The sequence below is a fragment of the Eublepharis macularius genome, chromosome 4, assembly GCF_028583425.1.
Source record: "Eublepharis macularius isolate TG4126 chromosome 4, MPM_Emac_v1.0, whole genome shotgun sequence".
Taxonomy (NCBI): Eukaryota; Metazoa; Chordata; class Lepidosauria; order Squamata; family Eublepharidae; genus Eublepharis; species Eublepharis macularius.
The window spans coordinates 173,327,607-173,341,616 of NC_072793.1; the positions used below are offsets into that span (position 1 = coordinate 173,327,607).

The 14,010-nt window shown below is 43.4% G+C and overlaps 1 pseudogene; it reads left to right on the forward strand.

Moving 5' to 3' along the window:
- Positions 1-9,349, forward strand: LOC129327074 (zinc finger protein 25-like; annotated as a pseudogene).
- Positions 9,350-14,010: the final 4,661 nt, after the last annotated feature.

Below are 14,010 nucleotides of genomic sequence, written 5' to 3' on the forward strand. Positions count from 1 at the left end.
GGGTGGTGAGCTGCTGGTACCAGTGGCTGAAGGAGAGATTTGTGAAGAATAAGTAAGCAATATAATATTTCTTCTGCAAAATACTGTCCTGCTTTTGACAGTGGAATAGGGCAGCTCCGTTGGGGGGGGAGGTCCAAAGATCCTTGCAGTTCTGACCACTCAGAGTCTGTAGTTTAGCAATACTTCGTTAATGTTATTAACCATTTATTCAAAGAGCTTCCCTGCTTGCTCTATGGAAGCTCCTCACTGGAGACATAGGTGAGGTTTTTTTTCCTGTAATGCAGTATGCGCTTTTTGCTGTTTTTATTTTATTTTTCTCCTGCCTCTCTAAGGAAACATAATAAATACCAATTTTGTAGATTTCTATTCATTAAAATCAGCATGAAAAACAGCCAGAGCATAAAAACTTAGATCCTTGAGCAACTTAAAATGAATATCAGTTTCCAGACCAAAAGCTCCTTATCAAGGATGGATACAAAGATCAACCTAATTTAAAAGGTACCTTCAAAAACGTTATTTTGTCTGTGGCATAATCTGGAATTCACAATGGGCTTAGACTGGAGTAACTCTCCTAAGGATTTCACTGTCAAAATGTTTCCATCCTGCATTTTAGTCTCTCTTTCCAACTTCACAGCTTCTTTGTGAATTGACACCCTGCTCCTGGTCCCATGTGGTTGGTGAATTCTGCAGGAATCTTTAGCTTATGGTTTAGCAAGGCTCTTATTAATCAGAAGAGCAAGATTTGCATCCAATAGCGCCTTAAAGACCATCTAGATTTCCAGGGTATGAGCTTTCTAGAGACCAACTACTGCAGACCAACACGGCTACCCACCTGAAACTATTAACCTTTTTTATAGTGCCATTCTACTTGTCTGGAATGGGAAGGTCAGAAAAAAATGATAATCTGGGCAGCCCCTAATCTTTTACACTCTGCGGGCTTCCCTGGCAGACATCAAACCACGGCTTGCTCTCTCCTGCTACTTATTCACTCATTTCAGTGTTCGTCTATTGTAGCCAAATAAAACAAAAGTCCAGAGGCACCTTAAAGACCAACAACCTTAATTCCATAATGAGTTTTCATGAGTCCGAGCTTACTTCTTCAGATGCAGATGTTGTAAATATAAATCCGTCCCAAAAAATCAGTCTTGGCTTTGCAGGTCACAGAAATGGCAATTTACAGACGAATCAAGCAGAGGAGGAAGGTAGGTAATCTGCTGGTCCAGGTGGAGGCTGTATGGAGAGGAAGGAGGATGAGGGGAGAGCCAGATGCAGCTTCCTCTGAAGCAAGAGAAGGCCCTGATGCCTCCAAGGCTGGGAGCAGAAGGGAGCTGTGGGAAGGAGCCATGCAGAAGCGCCTGGGAGCCGATGTCCTCCCTTCAGAGGTGCCGTGCCAGCAATTCAGGCAGTTCCGCTACCAGGAGGCCGAGGGACCCCGAGACGCATGCAGTCGACTCCATGCTCTTTGCTGCCAGTGGCTGAAGCCGGAAAGGCACAGCAAGAAGGAGATGCTGGACCTGGTGCTCCTGGAGCAGCTCCTGGCCGTCCTGCCCCCGGAGATGGAGCGCTGGGTGCGGGGGTGCGGGCCCGAGAGCAGCGCCCAGGCGGTGGCCCTGGCCGAGGGCTTCCTCCTGAGCCAGGCAGAGGCCAAGAATCAGGACCAGAAGGTGAGAGGGGATTCATCTGGGTAGTGTATGTGGCATTCAGGGTATGATAAATTCCCTTGAAATCCACATGGATTGCTCCAGCAATTTTAGAAACCCCTCCACCTGTTTTCCTTTTCTCATCAGTCTCCCCACTTCTGTTTCAGGTGCAGGAAAATGTTGTGCAGAAGCCTTACCATGGAGCAGCTTTTCCAGGTAAGGTCAAAAGATGGGCTGCTTTTACGCTTCCCCATGGGGAAGATGCTCTAGCCTGTGTCAGTTTAAATATCTTACAGAGTAATATCACAAAAGCACTTTTTCTGCTTTTTAAATATATGTGACAGCTGTGAGAGATGCATATGCAGCAAAATAGAAGACAGAATCCTGTCCAGATGGGATTGAATGGATGAATAAATTGCATGAATATACATCTATGGCTAATTAACTTCTTATATGCACAACAGACCGACACAGGAATACCGGGAAAAATGGAGAGATTTCTTTGAATATGTAGCTGGAAATTACGAAAAATTAAGAATAGTTAATATGGATATAGATCAATTATGAAATCAAGATTTTAAAAATGTTGTGTATAAAATGTGATGACTGAATATGGGCTGTTGATTATAAAATTTTGAGTGTAAATAATCAAGGAGAGGGAGAGGAGTAACATTGGCTGCTTCCACACACGTTGGATAATCCACTTTCAATACTCTTTAGTGAACATTTGAAACTGATTTTCCATGTGTGGAACAAAAAATCCACTTCTAAAGGATTACGAAAGTGCATTGAAAGTGCATTATCCAACATGTGTGGAAACGGCCCATTATGAAATTTAGCTGCGTCGTTATATATCTTGTTTATATTTTTTGTTGTAGCTTAAATCTATTATTCCATATTCAGTTTAAGCTTCTTTAGGCACTTAATCTTTTCTTTCTTCTTTTAAATAAAGTTATATATGGGAAAAACAAAACAATAAAATAAAAATTGGTTTAAACAAGCCTCTCTGCATCTGAACAAGCACCGATATCGGTATCTTTTTCTTTGTTATTTATAGTTTGTCTTTTTCACTAGGATGCACTACAGTCAACAGGGTGGCACATCCAATAATCAGTGCAATAGGGTTAGGACTGTAAAAATATGGAACCGACCAGAAATCTGAAAACAGAACTGAAGCAAAACATGAGTATTAATACTGCATGTTAAAACAATGAAAAAATTGCATAGGAGGATCCCACTTACAGCAAAGATCTGGGGTTTAAGGATGCAAGGATAGTTGTGACAATGAGCCAAGAGAAGGAGAATCCTTTTTTTCCTCCCGTACTCAAGGAACTGAAACTCTTAATATTTGGAAAGTACAGAATACTTTTCAATTATCTGTTTATCCTTCCAGGCAGTACCTTGAAACCGGTGACACATTTTTTGGCATCTCTTTGTGATACACAAAAGGCAGCTTCTGTGCAGCCCAGTCAAGTAAGTGTGGAACTGCAGATCTTGTCCCTGGGTGCCTCCCCTCACCCCTCCCTAAGTGGGAGAGAATCTCTCTCTCCTTCTCTTGGCAGCTATCTGTGCTGCTCACTAGACAGGAAATGAAAAAGTCTGGTGGAGGTTTTGAATGTTGAAAGCAAACATCTAATCATAGTCCTTTTGGATTGCCCTGAGAAGGGACAGAGTTGAGACATTACACGTGAAGATAGCAAGGTTTCTTTTCCTTTTTGCCATTTTCAGGGTCCGGTGACCTTTGAGGAGGTGTCTGTGCACTTCACAGAGGAGGAGTGGGCCCTGCTGGATCCGGACCAAAAAACCCTTCACAAGGAAGTCATGGAGGACAATTGTCAGAATGTGGCCTCTCTGGGTAAGGCTCCCCTTTCCCTTGATAGACTGATGTTGAAGACAGATATCACACCTTCTAAGGAGGGTTCTCATAGGGCTTTCCAAGGAAGACTCTTGTTTAGGGAGTGGAGCAGGTCCACATACAGGCTAGGAAGGAGTTTCTGCATATGTAGTGGACTCACAGTTTCTATTTTGTAACCTAGAAGGAACACGGCCCACCTCCAAATGCCCATAGAAGACTGAGAAGGCTCAACATTCTTTAGAGACACAAAATCTTGAATGCAGATGCAAGTCCATTGAAAGTGGGCAGGATGGGGATTTGTGAGGTCACAGCATCTATATTGCAATGCTTTGAATACAGCACCGTGATACAGGCATTTGCTGCTGAGAAGCCGTGACCCTGGGACAGCTCTGTTCCTCACTGGTGTGTGCAATAAATGAGAAAAATAATGTTGACTTCTGTATGCAACTTGGGTCTGTGGGTTTTCCGTGCTATGCTCAGATAGATTGTTGGCTCCCTTTAGTGAATTTCAAAGTTAAGGTAAGGTGAGTTAGGTCATCCTGGCTTATTTCATATATCAAAACTGTAAAGGACTATTGAACTGCTTTCAGTTATAGTTCTGATCCTCCCAGGTTCCGTGTATCATATTAAACAAGTGGTCGTAGCTGAGCTTTATGTCTTGTGAATGCTCATCTTTTCCATGGAAATCTTCTGACTGAATCTCCAGTATCCAGATCTCTAGCTCCTCTCAGCCATTTCCACCCATCAATCTCACACCCCCTTATTTCCTGCTGCATCCTTACCGACCCAGATTACCAATCATCTTCAGAATTAATTGACTTAGCCAGGGCTCATTTTGAGGGGGAACGCACAGGAACGCAGATCCGGCAGTTCCCCAAAGAGGTGACAGGTCAGGTGGCCCCACCCATCTGACTCTCAGCCATTTTGGGCCTGTTTCAGCCTGGATTGGGCCCGAAACAACTCGGATCGGGCCTCTAATGGGTGGTGGATCACTCTCCCACTCAGCAGCGGCCCAATCCTGACCATTTTGGGCCCCTTTTCAGCCATTTTCAGCTCCTTTTTGCCATTTTGGGCCCAATTTCAGCCTTGAATGACCAGGATTGGGTTCAAAACAGCCAGGATAGGTGATGTCAGGGGGTGTGGCATATGTAAATCAGTTATGCTAATGACACACATCTGGTGCTATCAAGGGGTGTGGCATATGCTAATGAGTTATGCTAATGAGCTCCTCCAGCTCTTTTTCTATGAAATGACCCCTAGAATTAGCCCAATCTTGTTCAAGACATATACCAAGTGTCCATATTAATCACACTAGTTTACATATTAGGCACATACCTGGAGTGTAAATACAGCACCCCAAAAGGTACTCTGTGTGCTTGTTTTGTGCCTCTTCACATCTTTGGGTTTTTTGTGCTTTGCTTGCCCTCTCCAGGGCTTTCGCACTCTCTTTGTTTTTCCTGTTGGCCTCTCTTCTTGCCGGGTCTTGCAGTTTTGAGTTTGTGTATTGCTTGTATATTTTCCTGCATCTGCTTTTGTTCCTTGTTTTTGGAATGTTTTGGCATCATTGGACTTTAGGAAAGATCATATGGTTTATTACCACCCCCACACTCAAACATATGGACTTCTTCAGAGTTGTCTATATTAGTACTGATAGTAATGTATGTATGCGATTTCCGATTCTACACAAGATAAATATTCCCTTGTTCTGCTATGTGTTCTGTGTAGTCTACCTCTTAGTTTGTGCCTTCTTAGCAATTCCGTTGTTTGTCTCTTTTTTAGTAATAAAACCCCATTATCATTCTTGAGTGTCTGTTTGGCCATTTCCCCAAATCTGTGTTCCAAGGAACTCCCTTCCCCACTGTAATGCTGATAGCTCAACCCACAGGACCTGGTGTACACAGGAAAAGATCCTGATAAAAGTAAACCCTTGTGGTACGGGTCTGTATTCTGGACTCGCTCAAAGGGGATGCCTTTGGGGCCATTCGGGAAACAGTTTATTAACAGTTCACGGGATGTCCGTTGGACCTCCTCAAAGGCCTTTCAGAGCATCCAAGAAATTAGCATTTTAACGAATAGCTACAATAATGGTTTATTTATTTACATAAGGCCATCTGTGCCTATGGCTTCTTACAAAGTATAAGGAGACAAATCTTCACACTGTGGCCTGCCCTTTCCTTACCGTTTTCTGTGAATTCTTGCCTGCTATTCCTGCCCTTCTTTCGAGGAGCACAAAGCAGCATTTTTGATGTAATTCTGTTTTCCTTCACAACAACCCTGCGAGGCCAATAAAACTTGGAAAAAGTGACCCAATGCCCTGTAAAATTTGGGAGCCCAGCTGGGGTCTTTGTAGTTCAAGTGTAAAGCGCTGCTCCCAGCTGCCCAACGAATGCCATTTCATTCCGTGTTTGAATACGGGAAGAGATCTGCCAGAGGTCCCTCTAGCTCAAGCTCTTGTTCCCTACAGTGGCCGGCTAGAGTCCCTGCAAGGTTCACAAGCAAAATAGCAGAGCCGAAGCCTCCATTTGAGATGGCTCAGCTGGCAACCGGCCTTGAGAGAGAAACTGCCTCTAAATGTGGAGGATCCACCAAGTCACCTTGTCTCTGATGGAACTACCCTCCAACTGACGTGGAGTTTTAAACCCCCCCCCCCCGTGGGAGAAGCATCCTCTTTAAAACAGACACGTGGAAACTTAAGTCTCTTCATTCGTCTATTCAAAGCACCACTGAATTGCAGTTTAATAAGCGCTGTCTGTCAGAATGGATTTTTTTAAAAAAAATCTATTTAACTATAATAGTTACTTAATGAGGTTGTACTGAATACAATAAAATCAAGGCTATACAGTTCAGAGTACAACTATTTGACTTCAAGTAGGAAGCTCAGGGAGGGAAGACGCCATGATACAGCCCGAACTCAGATCTCGGAATCTAAGCAGGGCCTGTACTTGGATGAGAGACCACCAAGGAAGGGTCTGCGGAGGGAGGCCATGGCAAACCGCCTCTGCTTCTCACTCGCCTTGAAAGCCCCTTGCTAGGGTCACCATAAGTCAGTTGTGACTTGAGGGCACATATGCATGCAGGAAACTCACAGTCCATGGCACAGCATCATAAAGAAGTTGCTAACCAGTGGTAGTTCCAGTCTTTTAATGTTACTAGTTGTTTATCAGTCTTTGTCCCATACCCAGCTAAGCTTCAACCCATTGAAGTCAAGTGTATTGGAAAACCTTCCACAAACTTGTTGCATTCATGGAAGGGATCTTGGCCACCTTTCCCCTTTGCTTTCACTCCCCGTGCCACTTGAAAAGTTGCTCCTGAGGGTCAGAGGTGCATGTGGGACACAATGTGTGGGTCTGCAACAAGAGGAGGGAGTCTCAGCCTAACCTACCTCGCAGGGTGGTTGTTGTGAGGATAAAATGGCAGAGGGAAGAATGATGTAAGCTGCTTTGTTTCCCCACTGGAGGGGAAAGCAGTGTATAAGTGAAGTAAATAACACACCACAGGGCTGTATTGAGATGATTTTTCCCTTCTATAGCCAATCTCTACAGGTAATCAGCCCTCTGACTGAAGTCAAAAGTTTATTGATTCCAAGGGTTAACTGGAAACTTAGTATCCCCCTAAAGATCACTCTGTGTTGTTTTTTTCAGATTTTTATTTTAAATCAGTCTAATCATTCTTGAAATCATTAAATAGGAAAGTATCACAATGATACAGAACAAACTTGCATATGTCAATGAGATCAGAAACAGAAAAGGATACATCATCTCTTATCCTATCGATCTTAAATTTAAAAGATAAAATGCATTTTCTAAAGTTTCTCATCAAAGCATTTTTAAAAAGATAAGGCAGTTGAGAGCGACTCACATCTGAGAGATTCAGGGCTGTTTGGTGTATGGCTACCTTCTGTAGGCCCAATTACGTGAAACTCACATGACTACCAAAGCTATTTAATTTCCTTTGACTCCATGATGTTAAGCACCTCTGAGGTTAGAATTCATTTTCCTATAGAAATAATTGCTGGAAAATATTCTCTTCATTCTGCATATTGTAAGATTTAGTTCTCAGCATTACAGCCATTTATTCATACATTATCATTTTCAGGGCGGGATTAGAAAGAACATTGCTGATATGGTATAAAAATAAAAATTAACAGTAAGGATCTAAGACACAAAGAAGCATCAATAGCTGATTAATACGTGGCAAGATTTGTCTCTTCTTCAAGTGATTTCTGCCATTATCAAGAGAAGTTAATAGCTTTCTTTCTTTTATTCCACTTTTGCCTTAATATTGTACTAATCTTTTTATTCCAGAGCCTGATGGTCCCCAGAACAAGTCTGAGGGAGAACCACAACAACTCCCATCAGAAGGGAAACAGCAGAGAAAAAAGACTGGAACAAAATGGAAGAGTGGGGGTGAATCCTTTGCTTCTGAGGGTGCTGAGTCCCATGACATTCCCCCTGGCCAAGGAAAGATCAATGACCCGGTGTGTGGGAAAACATTCATTTATAAATCAGTGTTTGATACACACTGGAGAAGCCACACAGGGGAGAAACCATATAAATGCGTGGAGTGTGGAAAGGCCTTTGTTCATAAGGAACGTCTTACGAAGCACGAAAGCATTCATACAAGGGAGAAACCTTATAAATGCTTGGAGTGTGGGAAGTGCTTTGCTCAGAGTAAACACGTTACTATCCATCGACGAATCCACACAGGGGTGAAACCATATCAATGCTTGGAGTGTGGAAAAAGTTTTGTTTCAAGCTCGCATCTTGCTGTACACCGAAGAATTCATACAGGGGAGAAACCATATACATGCATAGAGTGTGGAAAGGGCTTTGCACAGAGCACAAACCTTACCGCCCATCGACGAAGCCACTCAGGGGAGAAACCATATAAATGCTTGGAGTGTGGGAAGAGCTTTGCTCTGAGTACAGACCTTACCACCCATCAGCGAATCCACACAGGGGAGAAACCACATAAATGCATGGAGTGTGGAAAGAGCTTTGTTCAGAGGGCACACCTTACTGTCCATCAGCGTATCCACACAGGGGAGAGACCATATATGTGCTTGGAGTGCGGAAAGAGCTTTGCTCGGAGTCCTGCACTTACTGCTCATCGACGTATCCACACAGGGGAGAAACCATATAAATGCTTGGAGTGTGGGAAAAGTTTTGTTTTAAGCTCACATCTTGTTGTACACCGAAGAATTCATACAGGGGAGAAACCATATACATGCGTCGAGTGTGGAAAGGGCTTTGCACAGAATACAAACCTTACTGCCCATCGAAGAATCCACACAAGAGGAATCATATAAATGCTTGGAGTGTGGGAGGAGTTTTGCTCAGAGAACAGAGATTAATAGCCATCAACAAATCCAGATAGGAGAAATCACATAAATGCATGCTATGTGGAAGTTACACAGGAGGGGAACCACATAAATGCTTCCAGTGTGGCAAGAACTTGATCTTACCAGGCACCATGGTATGCATCTCATCAGTAGAAGGGGAAGCAGTAGAAATGTTCACTCCACTTCTAGAGTTCCTCTGTTAAATCTGGCCCATATTATACAGATGTTGAATTGGTATTAGTTAAGGCATGTTAAGCTCTCAGCTTAAACAGTTGGAGTGCGGTTTATTGTAAAATCGGAGTGATTTTCCTGCCCCATTAAGACATGTTACGTTGGGTTAATAGGTTATGTTATTTAGAACTTGGGGCTCTGCCCCCATTCACATCACTTGCCGTATTTAATGAGTTTGAAGAAAAAACAATGGGCAGCCCCGGAACACAACTCGAGAGGAAGCAACAAGACCAGGGATACTCAACTATGGAATTAATTTTGTATATTTTTTTCAATTTTTTGAAGTGCAAAGTGCAAAAGTGCTAATGTAAATAAATACATAGATAACCATACAATATAAATACAAAAATGCAAAAATACAGAGTCCATTCATTTACAAACATGGAATTATTTACAAGTCTTCACCGTCCGGAATTCATTCAAATCTTTAAAATGCAGAATGCCAATAATAATAATAAAGGGAGCCGGTAGGTAGGGAGTTGTGCAAGATGTTATTCATTCACAGTCCAAGAATTTGAATTAATGTCTAAAAAAACGCCGACGGGAATATGCAGGCAATTATCATTAACCCATTTCATGAGTAAAAAACTCACTTCATCCTGGGCATAAAGCAATTCGGACCGGACATACTGCAGGAGTAGAAAATAACAATGGGCAAATTACAAACATATGCAAAACATTCTACAATGAAACATTAATCCAAATTATACTCACAGTACATTACAGGCATAGGACACACTCTCCTACCGCTTGCAAAGGGATGGTATTCACGGACTAATGACAAAATGAAGCGGACTACTATATTATATATCACAATCAGGGCCGAACTAATTGGTAATCCACTTAGACCAATTGAAGCTGGAGGGAGATCTAGCAAAACCCAAAAACTTACAGTAAACCACTACAGGGTCATAAAAAACAGGAGAAAATAATCTCTAATTTCATGTGGTGACAGAGAATTTAATAGAAAGATCCACTTGGATTCTAATTGCATTAGTAATTTTCCTGAGTCCGAAGCATGTGGGCAATCTAGATGTTCAATCACAGAGACCTTGAAGTCGTTGTAAAGATGTTTTTGCTCATGAAAATGACTAACCAGAGGTGCCTCTAACACTCTATTCTTGATCCTTGATATGTGCTCCTGAATTCTTGTCCTTATAACAAGGGGCACTTGCATTGAATGATGTAAACCACATTCTCTGACTTGCAATTGGAGAACCTGTTCCTATGAAAGGAGTGGTTTGGTAAAATTTGATCAAGCCTAACCATAAGACTGCATACGCTGCATGTGCCACATGCAAAATGACCCTTAGGTATATTAGCGGGAGGGGGGCTGCTGGAAAATTCCGATCTTATCAAGATATCCCTTATTGACCTCGTGCGTCTGTAGCCAACCATAAGAACATAAGAACATAAGCAAAGCCATGTTGGATCAGGCCAGTGGCCCATCCAGTCCAACATTCTGTCACACACAGTGGCTAGAACCGACTGTCGGTGGCTAGAACCGACAGTCCAGATTCACAACCACGAACCCCGCTTATAATATGCCAATGTTGCCTTATGATGGAAGTGATTCTTTGGGCCAGGGGAGTGTATTCCAAACCCCATTTAATTCTATTGTCCGGTCTCCTCTGTCTAGGTGTCAATAAGTCGGCCCAATCAGTTATGTCGGATCGTTCTTTTGCCTGCTCAATAACATGAGTAGGGTACCCTCTCACTACAAAGTTGTCCCCTAACTCCCGGCCACAAGACCTGTAAAAACACAGGTTTGTGGAGTTCCGTTTCAACTGCAAGAATTGGCCTAAGGGGATGTTGTCCCTTAGGCTCCTCGGGTGAAAGGACCAATAATGTAAATAGGAACAACGATCTGTCTGCTTCCTAAAGGGGCGCACCGCCAGTCTATTGTCTTTTTCACGATAAATAGTGATGTCTAAGTAGTCTAGGCTGCTGGCGCTGCCGGTCCAAGTGAACTGGATATCCGGATGTAAAGAGTTAAACCAGTTCCCAAGCTCCTCCGCAATGCCCTCACGTTTTAACAGGATGATGACATCATCTATGTACTGCCTATACAAGAGGATGAGATCTTTAAAGGGATTCACCGCATCGTTGAATACCCATTTATTCTCCAAGGCGGACATAAAAATGTTTGCAATTCTGGGAGCGGCTGCGCATCCCATAGCTACCCCCCTCAACTGGAAATAGTAACAATCATTAAATCTAAAATAATTCTTCTCCAATATAATATCCAGTATATTGAGAAGGAAGATGGTAGAGGGTTGTTGATCCTTGATATGTGCATTCACATCACTTGCCATATTTAATGAGTTTGGCTATTGAATGATCCGTTCTGCCATCTGCCAAAAGAGGAACAGCTATACTGGATGAAGGAATGGCAAGAGCGATCATCCTTTTTCCAGACTGTATTGAAAACCATTTATACCAAACACGATGTCCCTGCCTTTCTCCCCAATGGGGACCTGTAGAGTTTTTCCTCCTCCTCTTTTCTAGTTTACAATCGCAGAATAGAGACACATGTCTTCTCTTTGCTCCCTGCTGCCTGTTCTGGCTTGAGCACTCCTAATAGGGTGGGCCACCCTTCCTGCGTCAGCTGGGTGGGTTTCCCTTACCCAGTCCTCAGTCTGGGGAGTGATGGCCCTTGTAGGTTACTCAGCTCTCTTTTCTCCAATCTGCTTGCAGAGCATGTCTCTCTATGGCCCCTCCCCATAGCCATCCTTCTTTCTCTTTCCTGGGTATCTTCTTGCAGGAAACGCATCCCTGCTCCGCTGGCAATTTAAGCAATTTATGACTCCCTTCCCTGGGAAAGAGCCTTCTTCCCTGAGATTTGGTACCCCCAATTCAAGGCATCTCAACAGTGTCCACGAAAGCAGAGGGGCCATAACTCAATGGCAGCTTACCCATTTTGCACAGCAGCTCAGCCACATAACTTTCAGATCTCCGTTGTTTGCATTAGGCAATCCAGCTGTGGAGGGAGGGGAAAGCAGGTTGGTCTAGAAACAAGGAAAGGCTCTGACGCGCCAAGGCTGGAAGCAGAAGAAGACTGGAAAAGAACCGAGCAGAAGAGCCTGGAAGAAAACTTCCTCTCTTCCAATGTACAGTGTCAACAATTCTGGCACTTCTGTTACCAAGAGGCCGAGGGGCTCCAAAGAGGTTTGCAGCTGACTTTGCCATTTGTGCTACCAGTGGCTGAAGCCAGGAAAGGCGCTGCTGGACCTGGTGACCCTGGAACGACTCCTCACTTTTCTGACCCTGGAGATGAGCGCTCGGTCAGGGAATGCAGGCCGGAGACCAGAGAATCAGGGTTGGAATGGACCTCCAGGGTCATCTAGTCCAATACCCTGCGCAATGCCGGATATTCACAACTACCTTCCCCCCCACACACACACACCCAGTGCCCCCTGCTCCAACCCCAGATGATGGCAAAACATATAGATATTGGCCATGCTAGGAGCCGCGGAACTGCCCATCGTGACTCCCTTGATTTAGAAGAAAAAGTCCTGGTCAAAATGAAAACAATTGTGTTCAAGGATGATATCCAAAAGCTGCAAAATCAAAGCTTTTTGAGGGACATTATTAATCTGAAGGGCTTCCTCTACAGCACACCATGCCCCTTGTGAGGTATTGAGGTATATAAAGATGTAGCATCCATATTAACTAATGCCGCCTGCGGAAGAAGCGGGGTATTTTCAATGGAATGAATAAATGATCTGGTATCAAAAATAAAGGAGTCTGTTTTTTTTGAATAAGGGTTGAATTAAAAAATCCACCTATTGAGCAAGAGGCTCAAGAATGGAATTCGATCCGGAGACAATGGGCTGTCCCTTGGGGGAGGAAAGCCCAGCTTATGGATTTTAGGAAGAAGATATAAAGTTGGAATCCTAGGGCTTTTATTAAACAAAAATCCGTATGTGTTAGTCGAAATCTCACCCATATCCAGAGCTTCATCTAGTGTGACTTTAATGACACGTCTTATATGGGCAGTGGGGTCACTAGGCAGTCTTTTATAAAAAGATGGATCTTGTAGCTGCTGATGCACTTCAGAGAGGTAATCCTTGGTGTTTAATCAAAAAGAGTCCAGTAGCACCTTTAAGACTAACCAATTTTATTGTAGCATAAGCTTTCGAGAATCAAGTTCTCTTTGTCAGATGCATGTTACAGAGACTGGTCAAATATAGACGAGGAGGAAGGAGAAGGGGAGGAGAGAGAAGAGGCAATTAGGGGGGGAGGGGGAGGGTGCAACCAAAACATTCCTTTGCTAGTATATGTAAACATCTCCTTTTGGTGTGTGGATCAGTTGGCTTCAAAGGAGTTTGCCCTGTTAGTTTGTAGCAGCCAAACAGCTAGACCATCCAATTCCAATGCAGTATGAGCCTTCGATAACCACAGCTCTCCCTGCCAGATGCATCTGACAAAGAGATCTGTGGTCCTCAAAAGCCCACGCCAGGTGCCACTGAGCTCCCCCAGATCCCGCCTCTGTAAAGGAAATCTGTTACCTGTGATAATGTGACAACCATTCATAGTCCCTATTCAGTCCCAGTTTGACAGAGTCAAATTTGCATATGAATTCCAGTTCGGCAGCCTCCCGTTGGATTTTGTTTTTGAAAGGTTTCTGTTGAACTACAGCGTTTTGGTTGCACCCTCCCTCTCCCCCCTAATTGCCTCTTCTCTCTCCTCCCCTTCTCCTTCCTCCTCTTCTATATTTGACCAGTCTCTATAACATGCATCTGACGAAGAGAACTTGATTCTCAAAAACTTATGCTACAATAAAATTGGTTAGTCTTAAAGGTGCTACTGGACTCTTTTTGATTTTGGTTCCACAGACTAACACGGCTAACTCCTCTGCTTGGTGTTTAAAAGTACTATACCACCGCCTTTATCGGCGGGTTTTATCACTACAGAAGAATCATGGGTGAGCCCCTATACTG